Genomic DNA, 14,709 nt, shown 5'->3' on the forward strand with positions numbered 1-14,709 from the left:
TGACATCAGAGCGTCCTATGGTGAAAGCAGCCAATCCGCGTGCAGGCCCGGTTGCTAGCTCTGTATCCACTAGATCCTCAATATGCGCGGCCCGGTGATGGTGACGTTACGTTAAGTGTGGCTCCGTTAGCCAAAGAAGACGTGTTTATGATGGTGTGTGGTCAGTCGCTCGTCGATCTGGAAGAATCCGATGACGACACCGTGTGAGCCGTGACAAGACACGACGACGGTTGAGCTACGACGATCAACGCTGGAGCTGGCGTGAGTGTTTCCTAGAAGAGAAGCATTCGATTACCGTCCAAGTGTTGCGGACTGGATACGCCATTGTTTATTCAGGACTTTAACTGTCGGTGAATAGTTGTAATGCATGCGATTGCATTTGTAGCGTGTGATCTGTTTGTTTAGCTCCCGTTGTGTAAACACCATCTGAGTTATACCGTGAAGTTGTAACTGGTACCAGCCGAGTGTGCATGTGTTTGTGGTATTTGTATTGCCTTAACTGAGAATATATTTCGTTTCGTTTGTGTTGTCGACTCTCGGCTCTGACTCGGTCTTTGGACCACAACCGGCGTTCGCTGGCGCACCAAAGGACCAACCCTAAATTGTCCGCGCTTTCGTGGTGCGTTTTCGGAGGGCCGTGACGCCAGCCCTTAGAATCCGCCCGACGATTGCCGTCCCCATTAACGGATTAGTGACAGTGCCACATGGAGTATTGTGACCAAACATTTGTGCCGGAAAAAAAATTTTGACGATCATGGCACCCCCTCGAAGTTCGCTTGTATTTGTTAAACTGTGCCTAATAGAAAATGTGCATGAAAACTATTTTTGTTCGTTGAGCTTTGAAACCGCGCTTGCGCTATTAGAGAGGTTCTGTGTAGTTGTTCTATTTATTAAATCCGAAATATTTGTGTTTCAGAACCAGCTACGTATTTTCAAAAAATACAGAAATCTTCAAACTTCGTAATTTTTCCTTCAGCTATCTCGAAGTGTCCTAAACCAATCTTAATAATAGTATGATTTTTAAGAAAGTGCATTTTAGTACAAAAAATGTTTAGGGGTAAAACAGACTTCAAATCTACCCCTCCCCCCCCCCCCCCGAAAATTGTGCGATAAGAGAAAATATGCCATTTGTCGCATGTTTGACCGTATTTTTCATACTGATGCGCTCCAATTAAAAATCCTCGTCATGCGGTGTTTGATGGAAGACTTCATCGTTAAGTAATGAAGAAAGTCTAATCAAATCATTTCTTTATTTTAAGGAAGAAAATAATTTTTGAATTTGGCCCTCCGATCGCGCCCTGCATTTCTTTTTGTTGCCACTTCACCGCAAAGCATGTGGTCGCTTTTGCAGCTGACACTCGTCACAGGCGGCGGCCAGATGCGAGATGTATGTCAGTGGCTTGTGACTGCTCGAAAGTCTTGTCGCGTTGATGTAAGTGTGACGAGTAATGAATTCGCGTTGCAATGTGAGGTTGCTAGGCGGGCCCAGTGGGAAGTATGGACGCCCGAGAGCAGCTTGTGGCGTCGTTGGCACAATGTGCTGCGGGGCCGTCTGCACAACTAGCATACACATACTGAAAAAAATAATGCACATTGTATTGACATTTTTTTTTTCTGGGAATACGTGTTGCGCAGACGCCTCCGTATTATTATTATTATTATTATTATTATTATTATTATTATTATTATTATTATTATTATCATATTATTATCATCATCATGATCATCATCACCATCCTCCTCCTCTCTAGTGATCTCCCCTTCGAGACGGGGCGGGTATACCAATCGCTATCTAGCCTGTTCCGTTACAATCATGTTTATCATACAACCGTGTGTTGTAACACAGATTTTCCCTACCAACTCCCTACCTCTGCTTCCCTAACTTTTTTTTTACACCTGCAGCGGCCCTCTTCGCGCTGAGTTGTGCACTTCAGGACTTCTAATACAGTTTTGCATCCATCCATCCAACTTGCTTGTCTATTCAAACCTTCAATTACCTTGTACTTTGTTGCCAACTCTCAATTTTCCCTCCACTTCGCGTCTACGCAATTTGGGTTCGGCTATTTGTGCGCCTATAGCCACCCATTTCTTTTTGCCCGTATTTCTAATGAGGTCTTTTTTCGTAACTAATAATGCTCTGAGTTTCTCTAACTTTAAACCAAACTCAACCTATGTCTCCTTGCACTGCCTCATGTGTTCGTTTTTTTTTCTTGGGCCCCCAGGCAATGAGCCTACTGTCCTTTGCCTAACTTCCAACCCCGACAAAGCCACTGGCTTTAAGCCCAAACTGCATCCTAGAACATTAGCGCTCGTACAGTTACACCAATCCAAATTTCACGCACCGCCTGATATTAAATTATAACCAGAGAGCACCAGAAAGCAACTGAATCAACTAAGCAATACACGATAATGTTTGAAGCAGCTCGGGATCAAGTTTGGAGATAGTAAATTTTATTAATTCTACCCTTTGCGGAAGGACAGTCGCCAAGCTCCTCGGGAGCAACGCACAGTGCTCAAAAGTATCAAACATAGACGACCCCACGAAGTATATCGGAACGTCAATTTCCATCCGCGATGTTCAAATTCAGGTTTTTCGGCCATTCTCACAAAGAAGTGGGTATCAGTCAGCTCTATAAGCCGTACAAGTCGTAGGTGACATATGAAAGTTACATATCGTCGCGGTAAGCCATTTGGAAAAGGGAGCTTTAGAGTGCGATCTAATAAAGAAATTGATAAGAACAGTATTACCTTGCCATATTAGGCAGGCCAGTGAATCTAAGGAACAAAGCGCTGGTTTGTAACGCCCGCTGAATTTAATAGGTCAGTGTAAGCTTAGGTGTCAAGTGTAAGTAAACAGAACTCTCTCGTTGCGCCCACTGTTCACATAGGAAAATATGCACGAAACTAGCTAAACACAAGCACATTATGAAGCACTTCTTCAAAAGTACCTCTTAATCATCGACGACTAAGAATACAAAGGAAAAAATCACAGCATATCCACGGAGTGAATGATGATGAGTGGGCGAAGCTGCGGAGGTTCATCGGTAAACCGTGAATCTTCCGTGAATTCTGCAGTACATCATCACCGACGTGAGATCGGGCGCGTTTATACTAAAGGTTCGATGAGTTATGACAACTTGCAGCTCACTTTAATTTTACATGTACGCTGTGAATTTTCATTGTTTAGAAAACCATTGCTTTAGAAAACATCTGGCGTCTTTCGTTAAGCAGCTGGCGTCTTTTCGTTTTGCTTTAGAAACATCTGGCGTTCTTTCGTTTTGCTTTTACAAAACATCTGGCGTCTTTCGTTGGTTTATTTCATCAATCAACGGCGTTTTGAACAAAATTTTTATTGTTTAATCACGCACAGGAGAAATCTCACCAGGCACACTACCTTGGAGGTAAACAATGGCTGCTAATGGGAATGAGAGACAGAAGAAGTCGGCTTTTAGCTAACACTTACACTTCTACTTCTACTAACGTTTCCTACTGGAACATGCCAATGGCTGCTAATGGGGAATGAGAGACAGAATAATTCGGCTTTTAGTTAACGCGCACGCTGCGAATTTTTCATTGTTCAACAACGCACAGGAAAAATCTCCCACCGGCACCACCTTGGAGGTGAAGATCTGGTATTAGCGTTACGACTGGTTACGCTCAACTACGACTACGAGGGACGAACGGGTGCCGCCTTAAGGAGCTTCGCCCCTAAAATAGAAAGACGAAAGTAAGCTATGGTTTAGTAGTTTTTACACGAGCGATAGTAACGAAAGGCCTCAAGAAAATGCAAGCAGCTCATTTAACGTGAACAACGCAATCAGGATGAACACTAACTCGACGTGAAAAGTCACGGCGACAAAAAAAGAAACCGCCTCGCACGTTTGGGTACTACGATACATCACACGGTTGGTTAATCATTTTTGAAGGCGACAAACACCCGAAAGATTTCGCAAACTCAGGCATGTTCGCCGACGGCAAAAGACAGCGAGCATTCGACGACAAGCCTTCAGGCTGAGTCCCAGAGTTGCACGCCAGGAAGCAGAAGCGCCTGAAGAAGGTCATCTGTCCTACCCGCCCTGTTTCCACGTCCGCGCCTCCTATCTCCTTCAGGGCGTCGAATGCAAGTCTGGCAGCGCGAACACGCACAAACATCTCCGTCGCGACGAACACGAGACGCTTTGAACGCTTGATGCATTCCTTTGCCCGCGTCGTCACGATATCTTCGGAGGCATGGGCTTTCTGCATCACCAAGAATGCCGCCACTTTCGCCCCTGACGAGCAGTGATGGTAGCAGCGTGGCTTCCCTCGAACCGGTGATAAGACGAGCATCAGAATATCGGAGTGGGTCAGCCGGACATGCCGACGCACTCTCGCTATCTGCAGCGCATCTTCTGACAGCGCCGCTTCTTTATACTGCAGTTGCTTTCCTTTTTGAGTCAAACGTTATGAGGTGGATCGACGTGTTTTTTTTTTTTTAAGCGTAGTACTTGTGTGCCCATCGTGGCTTTACCAGGCACGTCAACTACACTGGCGTTTAAAGGGTAACTTATGGTAAGACGTAACGGCAGCCCTCACTTTAGAGCACAGACGTGAGTATTATCGAAACGAAGTGCACTTTACGGTGTGATGATGTAAATATCATATGTAACTTTCGTTAGCGTACTCCTCCGGGGTCGAGCAACGCTTGAATATAGCTTGCTGAATCATATAGGAATACAAATGTAATGTTTATTAGACTTTTATGAAAGGTGAACCAATACTGGAACCACAATTGACGTTAACCAGGCATGACGCCTATACCATAGGAGTGCATATGTAATGTTTATTGCTTTTTTATAAAATTAGAGAGCCAGCACTGCTACCACAATTGACGCTGCACCGATATTGCACCTGCATAGGGTCTTTTTCCTAAATAGTTTCAAGACGTGGCGTGGCTCTGTGGTAGAATACCTGACTGCCACGCTGAATGCTTGGGTTGGATTCCTGCTGGGATCCTGCTTTTTATTATTTGCATTTGTCGGGTCAACGTTGCCGGTGTCGGTTTTCCTTTACGCTCCTGCATTTAAATGACCAATATCTGGTCTCGCCATTCCTGGGAAGGCTGTCACTGCCAATCACCTGTGGCGCATACCCGCTTACTGTGGCCCGTGGTATACGGGTACGTGCCACACGTGTCTGGGGGAAAGGGTATGACGACGTATGCGAAAGTTTTCTAACGTTACTCATGCAATGTCCAGACAATCATATTCGTGAAATCCCCTTATCCTCCCATGCCAATTTTGGTCTACACCAAGCTAAGGAGGTGATCACGAGAACAGCCAGACATAGATAGATAGATAGATAGATAGATAGATAGATAGATAGATAGATAGATAGATAGATAGATAGATAGATAGATAGATAGATAGATAGATAGATAGATAGATAGATAGATAGATAGATAGATAGATAGATAGATAGATAGATAGATAGATAGATAGATAGTAGATAGATAGATAGATAGATAGATAGATAGATAGATAGATAGATAGATAGATAGATAGATAGATAGATAGATAGATAGATAGATAGATAGATAGATAGATAGATAGATAGATAGATAGATAGATAGATAGATAGATAGATAGATAGATAGATAGATAGATAGATAGATAGATAGATAGATAGATAGATATGCTCAAAGTACCTTGGATTCGCTAAGAAATGCTTCGCATTTAAAATCGAGTATTTGGGGAGTATATCTGCTACACAGCTATAATCGTCATCTGGCTTGCTCATGTTTCCTTTCTTGAAAACCCGGCTCTCGCCACTCTTCTATCAAGAATGCTAACTTATGCTGATAGCGCACATACCGTTGGTGACTGGGAAGTGCCGGGACCGCAGTCATAACGTAAGGAAAGTATGCAAGGTGCATAACAATTATATTTGTGTGGCAGAAATACTGTCCAAATAGTCCATTTTTTCTTTGTCTGTAGCGTTCAAAAGGAGCACTACATAACAGGCTTTGCTAGAAATTCGGTCAATTCTGGAAAGCTGCGAAAATTAAGCCATAATTATTTATTTTTGAAGCCGCTGACTTCTCTGCACCGGAAGCAGGAGTAGTATGCACGTTCTCCTTCGAAATCCGGGTGTCCAAACTGGTCTCCACCCACACCAGTGGCCAGTTTTCCAAAGAAGAGTTCCAGGGGTTCCTCGTTCTGTGCCAAGCAGCCACAGGCGACATCTTTGCCTTCTACCATGATGCACTGCAGAAGCGCTACTGCCCATTACTTGCAGCAGGTGGTGACAGCGCGATGACGACCAATGTTCCATTGTCCTATTGTAGGCTCTTGTAGACGTTCTGTTGCGTGTAAAACTGTGCTCTAAAGTTATTGTCCTCCCATAATCACCATGTCAAGAGAGGCAGAGTAGCTTGGAGAGGTGCAGCTAAATGTTCAGAAGGCAATGATAAGTAAACGAGTCACACCAAATCAGTGATGCAGATTTTTCCCCGTATTTTTGAGCGCAGCATGTAGGCGAAATTCTAGCATGTGCGCATGTGAGGTTAGTGTGTGCTGAAAAAAAGGGATCTTTCGAACTGACCAACTTAATTGGAATACCACGTAAATACAACGTCACAGCTTTGTACAGGAAAGACGTGATGCGTCCAAGAACTCTATGAGGTTAATGTTTTGAAATTATACCTTAGTTGCAGAGATAGACATTACAATCCTATGTTGTGTACCTCCCATCCGATTCTCAGGTTCTGGGGATATCTTGCTCATGATCTCATGATAACTCGTGCTGAGCACTTAGCTGCCGTCCCACTCAGCATTTTTCTTACAGGAATTTGCCGCATGCTTTAAACGCTTTCTCTCTACTTTCGTACCAGCGGGCGTGCTGAAAGATATGTTGCAGAGGGGGATGACAAGGGGGCAAGAAGTTACGCCCGTTTGTCAGCGCGCGTCATGACCTTGAGCACGTTTTCCCTTTTATTGCGATTGCAATTATATGGACAGTCTCGACGGGTTCTTGCCGTCGCCGTCATGTCCTTCCGCTATGAAATCCAAATTGATAAGATCCCCCCGCGCATTGTATGTTCTACGGTGGGTAAAAGCGCGCGAGCGGGGGCGACGAACGCGGCCGAAGCAGATATCAAACGAGCCGGCTCATTTCCTTCGCTCAGAGGGTGCATGCGATAACATCACCCCGCTCGCGAGGCCTGCCGTCTAAGCAGACAGGAAAAGCCCCGCCCGTCTTTAATGACTATGAAAAGACACGAGATGCGAGACGGGGTTGGGGGGCAGCCACATTGAATTTTGAATCTAAGGGCGCGGTCGCGATCACTGGCGCGCGCGCTATTTCGAAAGCCATCACAGCGGGCGGCTCGTATACACTTCTACGTGGTGCGCTCTCATTGCGAAGTGACTTTGCGGAGAGCACCTCTTCCTGGAGCGGCTGTATTCTCTTACACCACCGTTTTGTAGTTACGCGAAACCGGATACAAAACAGTTAGCTGCCAGTCTTACTTCCTGTAACGCTACAATTCGTTGCTATCGCATTCATAGCTTCGCCCTTGCGGTGGAACTGTGACTTTTTTGTTCTTTCAACGAGCGGCTTACTTTCAGTGTGATCACCAGCAGTCCAGTGTAATTCTATACTGTGAGTAATTCTAGCACTATAGAGTACAAGCATGGGCAAGTCGCGGCGGCCGCGGCAACTTTGCAGCTCACGATGCTCAAGCCAGCCAATGGCTGTGGACTTTGTGCTCATGGCATGGTCATTTGGGTTTACGGCGTCATTTGTCGAGATAAGAGCGAGCGATTTCTAGCTGACTTCAATTACTGTAAATTCCAGGCCGCGTGCTGCGCTATAATGCTTGGATCACATGTACTCAGGAGCCTCAACCAATCGGCAGCGTTTTCTAACCATGCTCAAGTAGTGTAGCAGGGCCCCTTTAAATCCTGGATTCCGGCATCAAGCCCGTTTCCCCCAAAATTTGGCACTTTTGTTATAATCGAAAGGATCAAGGTAGTTTCCTCGTAGCATCTCTAATAGAATGAACAACAATATCGCGTCTTCAGGAGGAGCGGCACAAGCTGTGTGAACAAGCCGAGCTCATCTATGGTGCGTAAGAGCCGAAGAATTTTTGTCAAATCAGTGACCGTCTGATATAAAAAAAGATGTTTTGTTTTGAAAGAGAAATGTTCTGGACCAAAACAAAAAATGCTTGCAGTTATAAAAGTGTGTCTCTCAAAGTTCAGCACAAACACTGTACGTCAAAAAGCTCTAAACAAAAGAAGCCTTTATTGGTGCCTCAGGTCAGCCTAACGTAAATCTATCATATACATGGGCTACTGCGAAGGGACCTGCTGAGAACTCGGGGCGGTCAGTCTTTGGCAAGGAGCTGTAGTCTTGAGAGGACCAGAACTGGCAAAGCAAACAGAGGGTCATGTATCAGTTTACGCACATTATTAAACATGAAAGCAAGCAATACATTATAAAAAAAATTGTCCGATGCTTCATTAGTTGCAGTTAACACCACTCATAGACTCATGTCCTTTGAGAGCTAAACTTATTTCAGTCCCGCGCTAGTTCACGCCCCGAAGGACCTCAAAGTTTTTCCATTCCATTCCATAGCACTTTCCCGGTTCTACACTAATATTCTGCCTATGGCGAGCAATCTTGTCCCCATATTACACCTGAGGTGCAATTTCGTAGCGATTATGTTCCTTTTTATATTTTTCTTTTTGGCAGGCCATCGCTCTGACTAATTACAAAGCTCTCAAAAATGCATAACTACAAAATAGCACCGCACACACCGAATGCACCATTTTTGTTTCATGAAATCTGTCCCAAACGATTTCCTCAACATTAAAACTACAGTAAAAAAAAAACTGCCTTATTGTGCTGGTAAGAGCCTACAATGGAAACCAACATTATAAAACTGCTGCCTGCCATTGGAAGGGAAGTAAATGTTTACATTCTTCCTGCATAGCGTTCTTCTACGACGTACCACAGCTCACAATCCTTTACTGAACACGTTTTAGTCTAGCATTAGCTCAAATTGTCTATGTAATTGGTTTTCAAACAAACCTTGTACTGCTTGTCTTTGAATTCCTGCCAGGGGTCTGTGTTGTTCTTCCAGCTGCAAAATTCAAATATCAGACTCAGTGACACCAGACAACTCTGCAAGACAAACTCTCAAGAGTTAAACTCTGCGATAACGCTAGTTATTAAACACCAGCGTGGCCTCCGCAGCATTGCCTACGAGTTTCAGCACTGATGCAGTGGGTAAGTTACGACATCATTATACTCTGGCTATGGCTATCAGAAAGCAATATTCGTTTGCTAACTTTTTTTGCCTAAAGAGACACTATAGTGAAGTGCTAAGTCACTTTAAATTGATAAAATATGAATAAAAAAGCCTGTTGTCAGAAAGTATGCGATCATAGCTTCGTTATCAGAAGAGATAACAAAGTTTACAGTTTCATGCCAAATGCCAAATGTCATGCCAAATTCAGCACCTTACTGTCGAACATGTCGCGGATTTCAGTCTTTTCCATACTGTAGCCACATTAATGTTACCGTCTGTTGTAATTCAATCTGCTTATTAGCGCAATACACAACAAAAGTTAAATACTAATAAAAGCCAAAGCGCATTGTCAATGTTTGTCCCCTGTATGTTGGCTGATGCTATGTAAAGCAACAGGTAATAAGGAGATGACGACAACGTTTATTGAAGTTGGCATAACGCCGTCGAATGACTGATTGGATAAATAATAAACGACAGTCATTTACTCTAGATTTGACAAGTTTTATAGCGATGAGCTAAGGGGGCAACACAAAGCGCGCCTGTAACTTATTTTCTCTTTCGATGTTTCAAAATTATCAAACGCAGTCGTATTATACAGATTTCAGCGTCAATACCTCAACAACGTCCACTTCGGAACAACGCAAACTGATCTAACACGGCTATCGTGGCATCTCTGCTGAGGATTTAAGTAAATCCCTAAATGTACCGATACCTCACTGCATGTCATCTAGGACCGTTGCAAACGCTCTAGAAAAGCTACGCGAAAATTGAGCAGACCAAGCATCCAAGGATATTACGCCCGTGCATCCTATACACTTCAGTAATGTGATCATACTATCATACTATACGGTCGCTCGGAATGTCCCTCTAGCACAGCGCGCAGTGTTGGAAAGGGAAGTATCTTACAAAATTTGATTACATTTGTCGCTTCATGTGTAAAGTCATTCCGTTTCCCTGTCACCGAACCTTTCTAACTTTTGTGTTATGTTACTGGGCGTTATGTGTATTGTTACTTTCGACATATGCGGTACCCATGTGAGTGCATTTTATGTGAACTCCTGTATTATGTGGATGGACTGCATTATGTGTTTCTTTCATGTTGCTATGTGGATGAACCTCGTGATTATATGTTTTTTTCTTATTGCTCAACTGACTTTCAAGGTCTCTCTAGGTACGATATTTTCTTTATTTTAATAGCTGTGATTTTCACAGTTTCTATTATCACTGAAATGGAGTAGCCGGCGGTATATTAAAGCACCGACATCTCCTAAGCAACATATAATAATTTAGACAATCCAAGCCATTTCCAGCCCAAGCTAAAGTTGTACGAGCTGCAGAGCGGTGATCCGCCTGTGCTTCTCCTGTGTTTGTCTTGTGTTCATATGCTCTTTTCTGTTCTTTTGTTTCGTTTTTTTTTTGCTTATGTGCTATTTTCCGTTGTTTTCGTGTGATTGCGATATTTTATATCCCTTTCTGTTTTGTGATTATCTGATTTGTTTTGCGATTATCTATTTTCTGTTCTATGGCCTCCTTCCTGTGTCTCTTCTACTGTGTTTGCTGCTCCGAGCACGGTGCGTATAACTTCCGGCGCTGGCTTTTCCCTCCGCTTCTCTTTTCCGTAGATCTGTGCCAAACTCCCGACGCTGAAATTTCGCTGTAGCTTCGCTGGCTCGGACAGAAGATGCGTGCGCTGGCGTGAAGCCTGCGCGGCTTATGTGGAGCCTGCTTGACTTATGTTCATCAAACGTGGGACCTGAGTGACGCCAACGCGAGACGTGACACGACGACAGGGCGGTCCCTTAAACTGCTACGCAATAAAAAAAAAGTGACACTGTCGCGAGCTGAGCCTTCCTTTCATTGCCGTCCAACTGCAGCACGAAATGGATACTTCTATGTGACTGTGACGTAAGCGTGCACTTGACAAATTAATGTCGCCGTTCATGGAAAGGCTACAGGTATTCTTCTCCGCCTTGATTAGGCACTAGCTTCACATCGCGCTGTGAGGTGGGTGCCTGCTTTCCGGGCTGCACCGCCAGCCAACTCTTCTCCGTTTGCAAAGCTGCCTTGTCAGTAACTGAGCGGCGTAAAAATGGCTTCCATGACCAGCGTTGGAATACGTCACTCTGCCAGGTTTTAAGTTTCCATAACAAGCTCGTTTTATTCCGCGTGTCACACCTTAATAACGGCGCCATTCACCGAGTTTCTGGCGGGAATGTTTATTACGACGCTGAGATTAAGAGCCCTATGAATGTAAGATCATTCAGGTCATGACAACGCTCAAAGGAACAATGATTGTTCAGCACTCAATGACACGAAGGAAATTTTTTGTCTGAGAAATTTCTTGTAATTTCAAGTGCGAGCGCTTTAGCGGCCCCGGCTGTCGCACGCTGTCGTATGCTATCATCTCACGTCTTCGCTTGGCGCCACGCAGGCAAAACCATGCATATTGTAGCCATGTACAGCGAGGGGGTGGGAAAGGGAAGCAAGGGTAAAGAAGAAGGAAAGGAGAAGGGGAGAGAGTAAAGCATAGCAGAGCTATGTATGGCGTCACGTAGGCAGAGCAATGTAAAGCATAGCCATGTATAGTATGGATAGTAAGGGTGCGGGAAAGAGGTGAGGGGGAGGAGGAGAGAAATACGAGGGGAGAGGGTGAAGCATAGCATAGCCACGTATGGTATCACGCAGGCAAAACCATGTATAGCAAGGCCATGTATAGCATGGTAAGGGTGCGGGAAATGGAAATGAGGATGAGGAGGATGGAAAGGAGGGAGAGAAGTAAAGCATAACATCGCCATATATGGCGTCAGGCAGGCAGAACCATGCATAGCACAGCCATGTGTAGTATAGTATAGCAAGGAGTGGGAAAGAAAGGGAGGGTGGGGAGTAGAGGAAGGACGAGGGCGAGGGTAGAGTATAGCATTGCCATGTATAGTGCAGTATAGTAAGGCGGTGGGAAGTAGAAGTGAGAGAGAAAATATATGTGAGGGCGATGAAGAGGGAAAGGAGGGGGAAAGGAGGAGGGCAAAGCATAGCATATCCATGTGTACTGCAGTGTAGCAAGAGGCGGGAAAGGAAAGTGAGGGTGACGAACAGTGTGTGAGGGTGAGGAGGTTGAAAAGGAGTAGGGGAAGGGTAGATCATAGCATAGACGTGCGTAGTATAGTATAGCAAGGGGGTGTAAAGAGAGGGTAAGGAGGAAAGAGAGCGCCGCTGCATCACAAATGAAGGTTTCCTTTCCCGCCATGAACGCCGCACAGGCTGCTGTTGTTTGCAATGCCAGAGCGCTGGCCCGTGAATGCGAGCGTCGCTGGAGGGCAGGTGAATCACTGCTCAGCACATCCTACATCTTTCCCTTAGAGTGCAACCGCATACATTTCTCGCCACACACGCGCCTCCTCACCCTTGTAAAAAATAAAATATGAAGCACAGTCAAATAACGTGACCCCACGTCTTTCATATAGACTGCAGGGTGATCATAAGGTTTTTAATATAACCTGGTTGTAAAAGAAAGAAGTTTAGAGCGATTGCCTTTCGTATTTTCCTCCAGAGTATCTAACAATAACAATAAATCGGCAGCGTTTTTAATGTCCTTCTCGCGGGGAATGAAAACGTCGAAATGAGCATCCAAAAATTTTAAAAAAATTGCATCAGAGAGATCTAATCTCGCAGTCTAATACGTACCTGCTGTAGCTTTTGAAGTTACTCCTCGTTACTGTTATCGAAGTTTGTCGCCGTACTTAACTCCTGGTAGCACTCAGACGCGATGATGTAGTGTACATCCAAGACCAGCCAACGTTATCCGCGTCGTTCACAGAGCACAGAGCAGTAGACTGGTATTGTATGCGGACCTCTGGCGCAGGATGTTGCTCTTTGAAGGCTGCACGGGCAAGGCAATTATTCCATCAGGTGGCTAAGGGCCACCGGCAGTGGCTACCGGCCTTCGGTGACGCCGTCCACTCTACATAGTGGGCACTGCTCGTGGCCAAGTAAAAATGACAGGGAGTTGCCAAATGACCGAGCGGCAGCAAGCGGCCTTTCGAGGAGTTCCAGTACTTCCTGAGGAACACGGGGGGCGGGGCGGTCGTGCCGGAGTGCGCGTGGCTCATGACGGCTGGCAAGCGACCGTCGCCGGCTGAAGCAGCAGTTTCTACGGCGCGCCGTACTGAGCAAACTGAGTGGGACTGGAGCGGCGCTCGCCGTGGCGGCCGCGCAGACCGGGCTACACGAAAAGAGGGAGGGTACAGCGAAAGAGGGTGAAAGGAAAACCCGCCGCACCACCCTCTCGCCCTTAACTGATCCTCGTTGCTCCGGCGGCCGCTGTGGGCGCTCCTCGTGCACCAAAGTCCTTCATCTCTTTTGTTTTCTTTCTTCGGCGTTTGCTCGCTGCTGCTATTCTCGTTTTTTTACTGTTGTGTTCCAATCTTTCGAGCGATTGGTGTCGCGTGTTTTCTTAGTTCACATTCCACGCACTGCGTCCCATAATACGCATTCTCCCTCGTTCGCATCTTCGAGGCTGCCTCGGAGCACCAGCCGTCCTTTTTGTCGCGCATCCTTTCATCACAGCGGACGCGCTGCTCGTCGGGACGTGGAGGCGCGCGTCCCGGGAGACTAGGGTGCTCGTGACTGCGCGGATTAGATGATGACTTTCTTTGTGACAGCAGTACGTCAGGCCTATTACTAGGCTAGGCTCTCTAGACGCCAATTAAACTCCCTCTCTCTTTCTCTCATCTGCCCTGCTCGCCGCACTAAGTATGTTCGCAATCTGGCATTATTGCTTTTTTTCTTCTTTAATATAAATCTGCAGTCAGCGGAACCAAAGTGTACCTCTGTAGTTTTCAGGTAATGGCTCAAATTTCTTCACGTACGTTCAGGGAATTTTCAAGGTGTCTTTGATGTTCTCTTGCGAACTGTGTTTACCCAGCGAAACCCGGCAGTCGCTGTCCACCACGAGGCAAAGACCTGCAGGAAGAACCATGCAGGTTTACTCACTAATTCCTTGAGTTTATCTGCTTATTGGCCACCTATTTTGACATTGACAGCGACGTCAATAGCAAGCTCACTCATTATCCCTTAGTTTCCTATGTAAATGGTTAACGTGAACAGAATGTAGAAAATTGGGAATGTACAAGCTTATTCGAGGGGATAACAACATAAGCACGTTTCATCAGTCGGAAAAATGTTCGCACAATACACGTGGGGCAGGAAGTTGGACAAATATCAGGTCCCGTTATTTATATTACTTAAGATTTCTGAAATCAATCCTCTCTAAATTTAAGCCCGCATTTATTAAAACGTACTTACTGTCACAAAACTTGGGTGTACCCGCATTCAGTTCCATAAACTTCGAGCTCCAAACCCACTTCCGGGTGGGTAATCACAACACTAGCCCCAGGTCCCAGAATGGAGAATGTTTG

General features: G+C 45.3%; 1 long non-coding RNA gene across 1 annotated transcript; it reads right to left on the reverse strand.

The window, feature by feature from the left end:
* Nucleotides 1–8,276: 8,276 nt before the first annotated feature.
* Nucleotides 8,277–13,509, reverse strand: LOC119376248 (uncharacterized). The gene is made up of 3 exons (XR_005180534.2): nt 12,977–13,509; nt 9,076–9,127; nt 8,277–8,409 (listed from the first exon to the last, which is right to left on the reverse strand). It is a non-coding gene; the product is annotated as an uncharacterized LOC119376248 (long non-coding RNA).
* Nucleotides 13,510–14,709: the final 1,200 nt, after the last annotated feature.

The sequence above is a fragment of the Rhipicephalus sanguineus genome, unplaced genomic scaffold, assembly GCF_013339695.2.
Source record: "Rhipicephalus sanguineus isolate Rsan-2018 unplaced genomic scaffold, BIME_Rsan_1.4 Seq1138, whole genome shotgun sequence".
NCBI lineage: Eukaryota > Metazoa > Arthropoda > Arachnida > Ixodida > Ixodidae > Rhipicephalus > Rhipicephalus sanguineus.